Source organism: Salvia hispanica, chromosome 4, assembly GCF_029641045.1.
Source record: "Salvia hispanica isolate PSC_SH4W2 chromosome 4, Shi_PSC_v1, whole genome shotgun sequence".
Classification (NCBI taxonomy): Eukaryota; Viridiplantae; Streptophyta; class Magnoliopsida; order Lamiales; family Lamiaceae; genus Salvia; species Salvia hispanica.
The window spans coordinates 10380732-10397188 of NC_142695.1; the positions used below are offsets into that span (position 1 = coordinate 10380732).

The 16457-nt window shown below is 35.4% G+C and overlaps 1 pseudogene; it reads left to right on the forward strand.

Annotated features, from left to right (window-relative positions):
• The first annotated feature begins 14297 nt into the window (after positions 1-14297).
• Positions 14298-15934, forward strand: LOC125193295 (spermidine hydroxycinnamoyl transferase pseudogene; annotated as a pseudogene).
• Positions 15935-16457: the final 523 nt, after the last annotated feature.

A 16457-nucleotide genomic window follows, 5' to 3' on the forward strand; every position in this document is an offset into this window, starting at 1 on the left:
ATTGCACAAGCAGTGGGAGTAGTGAGTCGGTTCATGGGTGATCCGGGCAAGCAACATTGGGAAGCGGTTAAATGGATCCTTAGATACTTGAGAGGTACTACAGAAAGAGTCTTATGTTTCAATGGCAAGAATGTCGAGCTGGCAGGTTATGTGGATGCAGACTTGGCGTCCAATGATCTTGATGGGAGAAGAAGCACAACCGGGTATGTATTTACTTATGGTGGTACTGCTATTTCATGGACTTCTAAGTTGCAGAAGACCGTTGCTTTGTCTACTACGGAGGCCGAACATGTAGCCGCAACGGAGGCAAGCAAGGAGATGGTGTGGTTGCAGAGTTTCTTAGATGAACTTGGGAAGGAGAACAAGAGTAGCAGACTCTACAGTGATAGTCAGAGTGCTATTTTCTTGGCAAAGAATCCAGCGTTTCATTCTAGGACAAAGCATGTGGAGTTGAAGTATCATTACATTCGACACCTAGTGGAGATGAAAATCCTGCAACTTGAGAAGATACTTGGAAGTGAGAATCCAGCAGACATGTTTACTAAGGTGGTGACCTTAGAGAAATTGAAGCTATGCATAGCTTCAATTGGCCTTGAAACTTGAAGAGAAGGTTAGGCGATGCTAAGCGGATGCAAGGATGAGATCACGAGGATATGGTGGCGTAGGAGTTGTTAGTCTCCAAGTGGGAGATTGTTAATTATGGAGCCTAATCTCCTACCATATTTAGGATTTGTTTCCTAGAAGTATATTTCCTTGTGATAGATTTATTCCATAGAAGATATTTCCTTATGGAATATGTTTCATAGTTGACTAGAATTAGGGCTCTCTATTTTGCTTATAAATAGAGGTGTCCCCTCATCGTAAAATCATCCTGAAATTATATAGTGAAATCCCTGGCTTGGCATCGCCCCCAAACGTAGATACACTTTGTATCGAACTGGGTAAACAATTCGTTGTGTTCATTCTCCTTTTATATTCGTGATTGCTTGTGTTTATTTCCCAACACTCTCTCTCCGTTCTCAATATGGATATCTCTTACAATAAAGTAGGCTTTTATATGTTTTCCATTGGCCTATTTAAGTGGTTAAATTGGTCAATTCCTTTTGGTTCTTATTTTTTTTTTCACAAATTAAAAGTTTTAACACAACAATAAATTGTTCGCAAATTGTGCTCGTAAAATATTCATGCAAATTGTGTCCACAATAAAGGATCCCCGGCGGCTGCCGACTCCGCGGCGGCTCCCTATCGCAGTGGACGGATGGGGCCGGGACGGGGGGGGTGGTGGTGGAAAGGCCATAGCCGAGTAGTCGGCGTGATGGGGCGCTAGCGGTAGGCGCTGCGGCTCTGACCGCGGCAGGATATCGAACACGGGAAATATAATTGCAACTGGCTATTATGTACTAGGCGTCAAATACTATCTAGAGAAACAAGAGAAATTTGGATTTTTTGAAAATAAAAACAATTTAAAGCAAGTAAACAACTAAATGCAATTAAATCACAAAGATAAAGTTTGAGAGATAAGAGAATTCCATGGAAGTGTGTTCACAATTATGGTTATACAAATTCCACCTACAATACTCTAGCATAATTAATACTTTGATAGGACGAGTCACCTAGTTTATGCTCACGCGATGCAAACGTTGATTACTAACATTAGGGTTGTCAATCCTAACACGTAACTCCATAAAGCTCCTACTTAAAAAGTCATCACTCTCAATTAACCGTGTCGTTTTAAAGGAAGCTAATTTTAGTGTCTACTAAGCGGACCTAGCTCGCTAGAACTCTCTCACAGTTATGAAGCAAGTTATATTAAATCAGCACAGAATGTGTCACTCAAACGTGAAGCGTCAAGATTAACTTAGGGAAGAAACAAAATAAAAACAAAACGGATATTAAATAGAAAAAGGAATTGTATAAACCAATAAAAGTTACTAACACATCCAAGGAATCCTATGGATTTAGTTAAACATAATTGAATAAGCTAAAAACATAGATTGAAGTGAAGACAAAATAAAAAGCAAATAAAACCCAAAGGTTGAATCCTTGTAGCTCTTTGATGATCTCTCACTTCTTGCTCCAACCCCTTGGACAATGAAGAACTCACAAATTTATGCTATAGAAGTAATTGGCAAAAGGATGAAGGAAAATTAGGGTTGGAGGTGGAGCTATGAAAGCTCCCCTTTTTGGGGGGCTATGGAAGGGTGAATTCTATAAATTAGGCTATGTGATATATATAGGCTTGAGAAGGATTTAAATTTGGTAAAAGGTCTCCTTCAAGCAATAGGAAAGGTGGAATTTTCGTTCCCCATAGTAGAAGGAAAAGATTTGGCTTCATAAGGTTAATGTCTTCTTTCCTTCTTTAAATTTCCATCTAATTCTGCACTTGACAGTTTTGCGCGACTTTGGTAGAACGGCCATAACTTTCTCCACAAAACTCCGATTGAGATTATCTTGGTACCAACGTGAAGCTCTTTCGAAGATGAAGAAAATAACATATAGAACGCCCTGATTGGACTTCAATATAGTCAGAAAATTGAGTTTGAACACACCTGTCGTGCACCGCGTTTTTGTGGCGGACCGCCGCACCTTGGCCGGCGGTCGCTGCGCGTCAATCAGAAGCTTCTGACTCCTTGTGGCGGTCGCCACGCACTTCCTGGCGGTCGCCGAACGTGTCTTTGTCAGTCGCTGAGCGACGGCGGTCGCCGGAAGTGTTGCAGCGGTTGCCGGAGGCTACCTGAAGTTCCAGATTTCCTACTTTCGCGTTTTGACTCCCTTTTCAGGCTCAAATATGTATATTTCTCACAACACATGTCAAAATACCAAAAATAGATAAAATATGCAAATAATGGACATGTAATGTAACTTTGACATTAAAAATGGACCAAATAATGGCTTAAAATAATGCAAAATCCGAGCGTATCACCTAGCACATTTCATACTTCACTAGAACGAGTTACATAAATATTGTCCACGCGGCAAAAAGTAGATTACATACACTAGGGGCGACAATCCTAGATTTGTAACTCCTAAAGGTGTTGGGGTTACCGTAGTGGAAGACACGTAAATCAAACAGTTCCTTACGGATCTATTTAGGTGACTATGTGATTAAATCCAATTTTGATGCAATTAATCTAGATGTATAGAAAACATATCAAAGTTATAAGCAAACATGTTATTTGATGTAGATCTGATTGTTACCTCTCGTACCATTGAAGAATTGACGTTGCTTGCTAAACCTCCCGGTGATCCTTGATTTCTTGACCATAAATTTCCATTATATTCCCATGTCTTTGATTGTTCATCTGTGTGGGCGGATCTTGAAAAATCAATAAAAGTGATATGAGATCTAGGAAAAACCAATACAAGACACGAGATTGTCTTGATCTAATCCTATGAATTAGGATAGAACAAGAAAAAAACCAAAACCCTATCAATCCCTTTGGAGTGGCTCGAAAATCGAGACAAGGGGGAGAAAGAGACCACGTGAGTGACGGCTAGGGTTAGATGGGAGGAGTGTGTTGTTGCTTGTGTGCTAGGGTTTTCCATCTCTCTCACTATTTATATGATAGACTTGTTGGGCTAGAATAGGGATCCATGGAATGATTAGATGTTGGACTAGCCATTAGACAATAAACTTATTAAATCAATTAACCCATGATTCAATATATTATACAATGGAATATTATTTAATTCCACTAAAGAATAATATTGAACTCCCATCTAAATCACCAAATTACGAAGAACTTGGGTTCTATTTTATTTTATAATATTTTCTGCGTTTAAGATTATCTTAATCCATTAATTTAATTCTTTGCCTGGTATGTGACTTGAATTAAATTAATTCTCCAAAGAGTTTTTCTAGTTTGAAACTTTACTTATTATTCATGGAATAAAATTCCAACTGCGCAAATTTCTGAATAATAAATTCCTTTTTCAAACACCTCTTGGAATGAAATCATACCACACTGGGCACGTGAATTCTATGAAATAATATTCCAATATTTTCATATTATTCAATTAGTACCACCCAAGACATCATGTTTGAGTTGCGAAAAACTCTCCCGTATTGATAAGTCAAAGTGGCGTCTGATTAAATAAACAATACTAATATTATTTTCATAGACTAGGAAATACAAAAATTTCTAAAATATATTCTTTCAGTAGATAGTAATAAAGAATATATTTCGTATTAGATCCTTTCAGTGTTTTACCACACTAGTGTTACTAATATCTTCTTAGATAAGAGAGAATTATCACAAACACTACAACCATACCAATAGGTAGCCAATGTCTATCTAAGTTGTGATCTGGTCAAGTCCCCTACTGGAGAACCCATGAGAAATCATCAGATTCCCCTACTTTAACCTTCTTAGTAAGAAGCCTTTGACTTGTTTATTTATATTTCAATAAATAAATCATTATATTATATTATTTATTCTCATAATTAGGTAAACAAGTGAATGTGACGTTTCTTGTATACATGCACAAGCTGACTGTATAAAGGCATGTACGCTCGAAGCATCTTTTATTATACAAACTCCAACAAAAGTAATGCAAATGAACGTAGAAACGTATGAGATGATTAACTGATAGATAAAGAACTCAAACTTATTGAGAACTTCGGAGTATAAAAACTCAATGTAAAAATATTATTCAAAAATGTCTGTCTCTTAAGATCAACAATGAGGCCTTTATATAGGCAAAGGGAAATCCTAAACTTATAGAAAGAAAATAACTAAAAGATAATAAGCAAAAATAACTATAAGGAAAATAATTAAAAAGGAAAACCTAATTTGTAGAAGGAAAAACAATTAATATTTTTTTACTAACTAGGAAATAAATAAAACTCAAAATATATTTTTCTTAGCCTCCAAGTCTTGTCTTCTACTGCATCATACTCTCCTTCTTGAAAAAGACTCGTCCTCGAGTCTACTTTGTCTCCATCAATAGGTATTTCTTGAACTTGGATCGGAAGTTGTTTATTGTGACGTGCATAGTAGAAGAAGTGTGCTTCGGGCGGTTCGTCACAAACTTTACACTGGACTCTCTGATTGAGCAAATTATGCTGCAAAAACATCAGAACCGATATACTCTTTGAATCTAAGACTGAATTAATCTCATCCTTGACATCACAGTTTTCCAATGTGTCCGTCGATTCTTGTTGATGGGGCTGGTCATTGATCATTAAATTCTCTTCCACGTGTCTAGCCTTGGGCTCATCATAACAATATTCCTCTTCCTTTTGAAGACTAGAGATCTGAATATTATATTTTCCATCCAGACCATCCTTAATTGTTAAATCAGAATCAAGCTGACTCAACTTCTTTCCTAATGACATTGAAGAATTGCCTCCTAGTGATGAGATCAGAGTCTGTGGCATGTCCTGATCAGACAAGCGAATATCAAGCGCAAGTGGCTGGATCAATTCTGTGTCGCATGGTATAACAGCAAAAGAAGTTGACTCATTGTCAACGACGTCCATGCCCCCATCTTCGGCAGCGTCGTCAAATCTTTTGGAAGGAGGCGAGGATTTGCTCATCAACAATAGATCCTCGTCGTATACGGGCTTATCATACACCGACAACGACAACATATCCTCGTCGTACATGGGCTCATCATATAATGGCATCGACAACATATCCTCGTCGTATACAGACGTATTATACACCGGCATCGAAAATATATTGCTATTACTAATTTTCGATGGTTCATCCACTTCAGACTTCACATCGCTGAATATTGGATCGTCCATCGAATGACGCTCTGGCGCATTAGACCTCATCGGGCTGGATTTCCCCCGACGCTTCTCCAATCGCGCCAATCGTCGTTGTAGGTCTCGAACCTGTTGTCGCAGATCATCGTTCTCGATGTCGCGCTGGAGGTCTCGAACCTGTTGTCTCATATCATCGTTCTCAATGTCGCGCAGATCACGTTGTCTTGCAGCTTCTTCGTTTGGGAGATCTCCACGTCCCCCACCACGACCGCCACTACGAGCATCGCCACGTCTGCCGCCATATCTACGTTCAGCCATTGATAATCAACCTGAATCGTGATACCAAATAATGCAAATGAACGTAGAAACGTATGAGATGATTAACTGATAGATAAAGAACTCAAACTTATTGAGAACTTCGGAGTATAAAAACTCAGTGTAAAAATATTATTCAAAAATGTCTGTCTCTTAAGATCAACAATGAGGCCTTTATATAGGCAAAGGGAAATCCTAAACTTATAGAAAGAAAATAATAAAAGATAATAAGCAAAAATAACTATAAGGAAAATAATTAAAAAGGAAAACCTAATTTGTAGAAGGAAAAACAATTAATATTTTTTTACTAACTAGGAAATAAATAAAACTCAAAATATATTTTTCTTAGCCTCCAAGTCTTGTCTTCTACTGCATCAAAAATGCACCTAAGACTCCTATAGTTCTTGCTCTCAATTAAAAGTATCGTTTTAAGAGGAATTAATTGTAGCATCAACTAAGCTTATTTAATGTTCAAATTGTAACATCCTTAATCCGAAATATACATAATTCTACATGATTATTAAACTAATGAGTAGTGATTTAGAGACATAATGTCTCCAAGCCATAATACACTTATGTATTTTTGTTATACATATAATTTACATTGTGATTAATTTACCCTAACATTAAAGTATTAAATAGATATATACCTAATTAAGGAAAATTTAACCAAATTAATTATTCTTATCTAAATGCATATATGTTAATTGGAGATAAACTTAATCATGCAACTAGAGTAATGAATTTAAAATTTTTTCAATCAAAACCATTCTTGTCGTGTAAATTTTTAAAACAATTAATTAAAAAATCAGTAATTTAGATTACCAGTATTAATTAACACACTACATAACTAAATTATTATATTTAATTGTAAAATAATTTGATTACTTAAATAGCATCATATGCTTTTTCAAATAGATTTTACGTTGTGCTATTTTTTCATAACTTATTTTTTTTCTTAAATTTTCTGAAACATTTTGTCAATGCAGTAACAATGAAATCATTCATTTAATAGTATATGAAAAAAATATGTATCATGAATTAAGCAACTGAAATTTTGGATAAAAAATTAAAATTAAAATTATGAATTTCTTAAAATCAGAACTGTAAACTTAATGAATACTATATCCTATATTAAATTTTAATTTATAGCATGCTACAGTTATTTGAGCTAAGATAATGGTCCATACAGACATATTTTTAATATTAATTACATATTTTAAAAATATTAATTAGATGAGCTATGACTTATTAGTATGCGATTATTTATTGATCACTGTTAAACATAATCTTTCAAAAATTATAAATTAAAGAAATTATAAGTTTGTAAAATAAAGAATTAAACTTAAAATCATAAACACTAGACTCAATTAGCATTCGTACACCATGTATCAAACTTAATTTATTTGCATGTTATAGTTAAATATTTTAATATATTTAAAATATGAAATAAATGATATAAGAACATACGATTTTGTCGAGATTCAACTGTAATGGTCCAAGATTTAAGAATTTAAAGAAATCAAAATAAAAAAATAAAAAATTAGAACTAGAGAATTCTTAAAATCAAAACCATATACTCACTTAATTAGTAGTATTAATATATAATATAGTATTATCAAATTTTAATGTGTTGGGTGTTGTATTAAAGTGAGCTAAAATTTTTATTATTTTTTAAAGATTATTGTGGATAAAAAGTGATTAAAAGAATAAGTTTATCAGATTATAGTATTATAATTACAAAGTAATTATTTTTTGTTACATGTTATAGTAACTCTAAGTATTTACAGTTCAAAAATATTAGATAACTAATTATTTATATTTTATAGTGCTAATTATTTGTTAAAAATTATTTAAATTCACATTTATAAAGACTAATTCATTAAGAAGTCTGAAATTATTTGTTTGCTGATAAATCTTATTTTATTTGTAGACAAAATGTACACTAAATATATAAAGCTAATAAAATTAATATTTAAAATTTTAAAGAAATATCTTTAAGTAAATGCATTAAAATGGGCATATATAAAAAAAGTTATCCAATCATGTTTTAAACAATTAGATAATTGCAGCGAACAATTAAATGCATGCATCATCAATGCATAATCAAAATTTATATCCTTAAATAGGTGTATTTAGTAAACAAATTAGTGTAGAGGTAATAAAGTACATATATAAAATATAAATTTAATTAAAAATATAATATAATATAATATATATTTATCATTTTAAGCATTATGGCTTGGAGACATTATGTCTCCAGAACATTTTCCTTAACTAATATGTCATACTATTATTAAATGCATTACAGATATATTGACTAAATATCATGGAAGATAACATTTACTAATTCACGAGAGATTAATATAGTTAAACGTATATATTTCGATTCTTTAAAATTTTAGAGTGAATGTTATTATAAATAAGAATTAATATATATATGCATTAATGTATATATGTGTGCATGGGAAAGTATATAATACTTATTTGGATAGATATAAAGTAATTTGAATAATTGGTTATAACTATAGACTATATATTGAATTCTTTTTATTTTACATTCCAACACGTAGTGAATTAGAAGACACGTGTTTATCTATATAAGTCGGTTGAATTAGATTTGTCCGGGATTAGCCATTTACTTAAAGCGGAACAAAAAAAAAAGAAGGGGCATGGAAAAAAAAGAAGAAGAGAACATAGGCCAGCGAGAGAATAAATGAAAATACTCGTAATTGTCTATATACAATCAGGTGTGCGAATAAATTACATGTGCGAATAAATTATTACATGTGCGAATAAATTACAGGTCGTAATCAGGTGGGTGAATAATTCACACTTTTAATTTTATATTATTTATGTGGTTGATTATATGTGTTAAATTAAGGTGAATTTGAACGATATGATATCAGATTAAAATTATCATGTGTTATTTGATATTGATGGTGTAATATGATATGGATATGTGATTTGTGCAATGGATATATTTATCTATAGTATTGGAGTTAATTAATGGAACATATAATTGATGTAATTGGTGTATTGCATTTGGTACTGGAATTATCTGAACCATTTGATTAAAGAGATCTGTGACGGTCTTGCACTGAATCTGAAATCACAGTGGATATATTGGGACCTTCGGGTCAATAATAATGGGACCTTCGGGTCATTCATCTTGGGACCTTCGGGTCAATCATATTGGGACATACGAGTCAAGTCACAATAAGACCTTCGGGTCAATCACAATGGGACCTACGGGTCAAATCATATTGGGACCTCCGGATCAATCATATTGAGACCTAGGGGTCAAATCACAATGGGCCCTATGGGTCAATCATATTGGCATATTGAAAATCTCGGGCAGATACCAAACTTGATTTGTCACAGAATAATAAACTGGACAAAGAGGCATATACTATAGATGTGAAATTGTTTATGATATTTAATGCTTATGGTTATATGGGTTGGTTAGAGAATTTTTTTGATAATTGTAATGTGAAATGAAAGGTGAAATTTATACACCGAGTTGTGTCTCATATAAACCACTAATATTTTTAAGGAACAAGATATCAATGATATAGATAAATAATGTTTTTTTTTATGTATTTGATATTAGTGTTTTATTTGACATGTGGGTTAAAGGTTTTAAATTTATGGATTTATTTACTACTCCCTCCGTCCCTGAAAATTTGTCACCTATTTCCTTTTTCGTTCGTCCCTAAAAATTTGTTACCTTTTACTTTTACCATTTTTGGTAGTGGACCCTACATTCCACTAACTCATTCCCACTCACATTTTATTTTAAAACTAATATATAAAAGTAGGACCCACATGCCACTAACTTTTTCAACCCACTTTTTATTACATTTCTTAAAGCTCGTGCCGGGTCAAATGGTGACAAAATTTGGGGGACGAGGGAGTATAAGTATATAAGTCAGAGGGGTTGGGGCGTGACACAAACCACCTCTCACGATGATGTTGCACGTCCAACACTTAGAATATAAGCAAAACGATAAACAAAATGGATATTAAATAAATAGGAACTGTATAAACCGAAGTCGTTACTAACACATCCCTTGAATTATATGAATTTAGCTACTCATAATAAAATAATCTAAACCATAGTTTGTAGGAAAAACATAGAAAACATAAGAACTAAGATAATAGAACCCAAAGGTTGAATCTCGTAGCGTTGATCTTCTCTTGAATCCACTATTCAAACTCCTTAAACAATGATGAACAGTGGAAGGAACTCTCAAATATTATGCTCTGGAAAATTATGCAGCAAAAGGTTCCTTTTATGAAGCTTGATGGGGTATTTATAGCCTCCAAGCTGTGTACCATGCATGATATGGTAAATCTTCAGCATAGTATGGTAAGTCTTGGAGAGAAAATAAGACTATTTCTGTGAGCCGCGATTTCCGAGCGGGCCACTGCACTATGTTTAGTGATGCTGGCGAGCACTCCGTAGCTTCTGGATCTAAATCAGCAGTCAGTGGGTGTGTTCTCCTTTCTAACTTTATTTTCTGAAGCAGACCGCTACAGGGGCAACGAGGGAAGCGGTCGCTGGCTAAGGTCCAGTGGACCGCTAGCTGACTTGAAAACTCCAGATTTCCAACTTCGACTTTTGACTATCTTTTTAGGCTCTAGTTTGCACATTTCTCATAAAACACATTAAAATACCAAAATAAAAAAATTTATGCAAATAATAGATATATAATGCAACTTTCACACTAAAAACGAACTAAATAATCGTATTAAAATAATGCAAAATTCGAGCGTATCAAATTTATAATATGTGTGGTTCAAATTGATTCTCAGAAATATCATTTTTAGATCAAAATATATCATTTTTAGATCGTAGAAGGGTATTTTAGTCAAGGTGAATTCATGCAGTAATTCCTCTCAATTATATTATGCAAACAAATTTCTTCCTACTAAAATATTTCAAAATTTTAAATTTTCCATAACTCTTATAATTTAGATTTAAAAAAAAAACAAATTAAAGATAATTTTAAGGTGATTCTAACAAAACCCTATTTATATGGTATTATATCAAAAACTGAAAAAATGATACTTTTCCCATCCTTAAAAATATATTACATTTGTCATTTTGGGATGTCTGTTAAAAATAAACCAATTTTATTTAAGAAAACTTTATCTCTCCAATGAAATGGTTTTCATTCTACTCCAATCATTTTTTTTCTATCTCTCTTATTTTACCAATTGTGCATTAAAAATCACACCATTTCAAATGACATGTTGTTGCTATCACAACATACAATATCATTGTCTTAGCCTATAATTTCATTTCTCCGATCCTTAATATAATATTATATAATTTGGATTTCGTTAAAATCCTTGTAAAAAATATTACCTATAATATTATATTTAATAAAGTTTGATCTGTTTGTTAAAAATAAATTGCATCCGCTAAAGAGAGAAGGAAACAAGGTATATAAATATCATGAAAATTACCAATAATTTAAAAAATATAGTAATCCCAAGCTTCAAACATATAACGATGCCGATGCCGATGCCGTTTCAAACAAAAATGGTCATACATCATTTTTTTTACAAGCAAACCAAACAATACGATCGATACACAAAATGGCAGAGCTATAATAGATCCACAAGGGTCTTTAAGTCCCTATAGAATTTAACTTTTCAATGTTTTCCTACTATAATTTTTTCTAAATTTTATATTAAAAAAACCCTTTAAATCATCTAAATTTTCTTTAAACAAACTTTCAAATTTTTAAAAAAATAGCCCCTACTAATGGAATTTTTACCTTCGCCCCTGGATACACAAATTATCCAATGTAAAATGGAGTCACACATGAGTTCACGAGAATCACAAAATTGCACTAAAAAAACCTAAGTACTATCTTTTAAGGAAAAAAAAATGGAGACGCAATTATTAGCGTTTATCATTTTAAAAAATAATCATAATTTAGGACGTAAAAGAAAGTATCACTAAGTTGAGGACAAATCATCCCATTTTTTTTGTTTTTTTAGGATGTTTTTATTTATGTTCCTAATTTTAGTTGGGATATCAATAATGATACTTTATGAAGCGTTGGTGGTATAGTTAGACACACAAATTAATATCCTTAATAGCACTAAATAATATCGGTAGCCATTTTTTTTTAGCGTTGGATGGGACGTCACATAGAAAAAACACCCATAAATCATAATCATATAATTAAATTAAAGACTGAAAATTGAAATATATGCATACAAATGGATATTGTCTCATCTGGATCATTTTTATTGGTAGTGTGGTTTTCATTTTTTCCTCGATACAGAGAAATTATAAAGCAACGTCTATTGATGGTACAGAAGATATGAATTCACATGTTACTATCGCTTTCAAGGGCTAAATCATATGCATGGAGTATAACAACATTTAGGACTCAAAATTCGGTCGTTGGTTAGTCAGTTGTCAACATTAATTTTGGATCGACAGGTATTCTCATTAACTATCACCAGGGGCGGAGGGAGGGTGGGGCCAGGGGGGCCCATGGTCCCCCCACTTATTTTTAAAAAAATCTAGAGGTATTTTAGTAATTCCACAGTAATTATAATTTATAATATATAAAATATTAAAGATAGATTTCAGTAAAATTATACTCCATCCGTCCACGAATAGGAGTCTCGTTTTTCTATTTTAGTCCGTCCGCGAATAGGAGTCCCGGTTCACTTTTACCTGGTAATAAAGTCTCACCTTTCACTAACTCATTCCTCTCACATTTCATTTAAAACTAATATATACAAGTGAGACCCTTATTCTACTAACATTTTTCCACTCACTTTTCTTAACATTTCTTAAAACCCGTGCCGCCCATAAATGGGACTCCTAATGGCGGACGGAGGGAGTACTCTATAAATCGTTTCCTTATAATTAGTTTTATCCTTCTGCCGCCATTCTACTCCTTCTTCAGTGTAATCTGAAATCTAGTTATATAAAACTAGGTATATTTTAAAACTCAAATATAATTCAATTGATTTTTCTACATGTGTTGTTTTTTGTTTGGCTGCAACAGTTATATAAATTGAGACCTAAATAATCATATTCAAGCTCTAAATTGGTACACATAAAATTCAAATGAGAAGAAAGAAGATAGCTTATGTAATTCAATGGCTAAGGCGGTTCTGTGTTGGAATTCTTTAACCCCTATTTTTAATTTGATGTGTATGTATTAGTTTTACACTATTTGATTTGTGACAGCAACATTTTAGATTTTAGCATATTGTATATTTTGTTTACTCTTTATTCTTTTAGTTGTAAAGCATAAGATGAACTTTATCCTTTTTGTGTATGATTTATATTTTGCAAACTTAATCAGTGTTGACTATTTTATAGGTATATGGATCATTATTTCAAGAAATTTTCTTCTGTTGATTCTTCATCAGTTGAATGATTGCTTAGTTCTTTATACGAAAAAGGATGTGTTTGTTAAAGTTACCGATGAAATTATTATGCAACAATTTCAGAAGATGAAGAATAGAGACAAATGTATGATGTGATTGCATTTAACTTTACATTTTGAACCTTATAATTTAATTTATGTAATTTTTTTTAAGTTTAATTTTGGACCCCCCATTATAAAATTTTTAGCTCCGCCACTGACTATCACCACAAAAAATACTCTTTACCAAGCAAACAATTCCGACCACAGATAAGTGCTCGACAATTCCGAGCACATGAAAAAGTATTCGGAGAGATTAAAACTTGTGTACTTTCTGAGCACAGTCAACGTCCTCGGAATATGTTTTGGCAGTTGCAAGTAAATTTCCGAGCACCTGTATTAATGTGCTAGGAAATTCTCAAGCAGCAAGTCTGTGATTGCAATGAATGAAAATTCCGAGCACAATTTATACATGCAATTTATTTTTAATAAATTTATACTCACTCTGTCCAAAAAAATTACAGTGGCAGATCTAGGGGGGCAGGAGGGGGCGGTCGCCCCCTCCGTGCGACTATTTTCTCCTTATCGGGACGTAAAATTACCATTTTGCCTCCGGCGTTGCCCCGAACAATGAAAAAAATAGCCATGTCCGCACTAAATCAAACTAATACTATATATTCCGCCCCCTCCGTTTTCGAATCCTGGATTCGCCACTGAATAAAAATATGTACATTTGAAATGACACAAAAATTAATGCATAACTAGTCGGTGTTCGATGAGTTGTAAATTTCCAGTTGTATGGGCTTGGAAAATGCCTAAAACGTGCTCGGTAAATGGAGAGAGGCCATTGGAGTAATATTGTTTGGAGATTGAGATGATCATGCACCAACCTCGCATTTATGTAATTATATAACCTAAACCCTCCCAGCTTCTTCTCCAGGTAAAGTAACCAATACTGTAAAGAGAAAGAAATGGTGGTGAGTGTGAAAGCAACCCACGTGGTAAGGCCGGCGGAGGAACGGCCGGACGAAACCATGTACTTAAATTCAGGCGATCAAATCAAAGAGATAGTACACACTCCCACAATCTACTTTTACAATCACTCCCCCGCACTGGAGGCCGCAGATGTCGTTTCCGTACTGAAAGATTCCCTCAGCAAAGCCCTAGCATTTTTCTACCCTCTCGCCGGCCGCCTCCACTGGTCGGAGGCAGGCGGCAGCAGGGTGGAGCTCCACTGCAACGGCGCAGGCGCCCCCATCTTCGAGGCCGAGACCGACGCAGCCATCGTTGATTTCGGCGACTTCACACCAACGCAAGCAATCGAACCCCTAATCCCCTCCTTCGACTACACCACTCCACTCCATCACATCCCCATGGTGCTCGTGCAGCTCACGCGCTTCCGCTGCGGCGGCCTCAGCATCGGCCTTGGCATCTCCCACGTCATGGCGGACGGCCCCAGCGCCCTCCACTTCGTCGCCGAGTGGACCAAGCTCGCCCGCGGCGGCGGCCCCATCGCGCCCCCCTTCCTCGACCGGAAGGCGGTGGAGAGCAACGGCGAGCAGCGCTTTGAGTTCGATCCGTCAGCCCTCCTCCCCCCGCCGTCGCTGATCGACCAGGAGGAAAAATCTCCGATCGTTGTGGCATTGCTCAATCTCAGCAAGGCCGACATCGAGAAGCTTCGGGTAAAGGCCAACGTGGACCGAGTGGGGGATCGCGGCTACAGCCGGTTCGAGTCGGTGGCGGCCCACATCTGGCGGTGCACGAGCGAGGCGCGGGGCCACGCGGCCGAGCAGCAGACTAGCCTCGTCTTCGTGGCGGACTTTCGCAACAAATTAAACCCGCCCCTCCCAAAGAACTACTTCGGCAACGCGTTGATCCGCGTGGAGGCAAGGGATACCTCGGGCAGCCTCGTGTCGGAGCCCATAGGCGCTGTGGCGAGGAAATTACGAGAGGCGGTGGAGAAGGTGGGGGACGAGGGCGTGCGAGGGTACCTGGAGTATCTGAGTAAGTTGGAGGATGTGGGGCGGTTCAGATCGCTGGACAATGAGGGCCGGCCCAAGGTGGCGTACTATGGGAACCCCAATGTGGTGATCATAAGCTGGGTTGGGTTGCCCCTTTACGGGACGGATTTCGGGTGGGGTAATGAGGTCCATGTAGGACCCGGGTCCGTGGGATTTGATGGGAAAGCCTATATTCTTCCCCATCTTCAAGAAGATGGTGCGTTCCAAGTTGCCATATGGTTGCAGGAGAATCATATGCAGGCTTTCAAGACATGTTTCTACCACAATATTTGATTTCTGTTTTTGTTGCTGTTATATAATTTGTCACCATTTGATCCGGTGTGAATGTATTCATGAATAAGCGTGCGTGCGTGTGTGTGTTACAGAGAAGGATAGACTGAGAGAGTTCCTTCCTATGGCTTGATTGTCCTATACTAATATTACTTTGTGCATTGAGTGACTAGCAGCAATATATCATTATGCGTTGTGTTTTTCAATATTTTTGTTACGAATCATTTAAAAGTAACATTAATTAATGGATTAATATAAGTGAATACTACTCCTATCATATCACTAATGGTCTAGTTCACCAGTTTTACAAAAATAGAGTATATCTGTAACAGCCCAGAATTCTAGGATACAATAAATACGGGGGCTGCTACCAAAACGGACTTCAAAGCACTGAGAATAAAGTCTAGGGTTTCAATAAAAGAGGTTCGACTAAGGCATTAAACGAACTAACAAGCCCTAAGTCGACGATTTAGTCAAGAGGAATAAATGAAGGATAAATATCATAAAACGTGATCGAAATCAGAAGGGGTTCAACATGAGTCAACAGAACCACAACAAGTCTCAAACTTCTAACTCAAAAGGGGCAACCTCAAAGTAATCAAAGAGTACTAGAATGTGTCAAGAATTCAGCGGAAAAGACCAAGAGTAGTGGAGCCATGTATGGAGACACGACTATACTCAGTGTTCAGAATAACCGTCTTAATTAATTAATGAGGTCAACACCCGCCA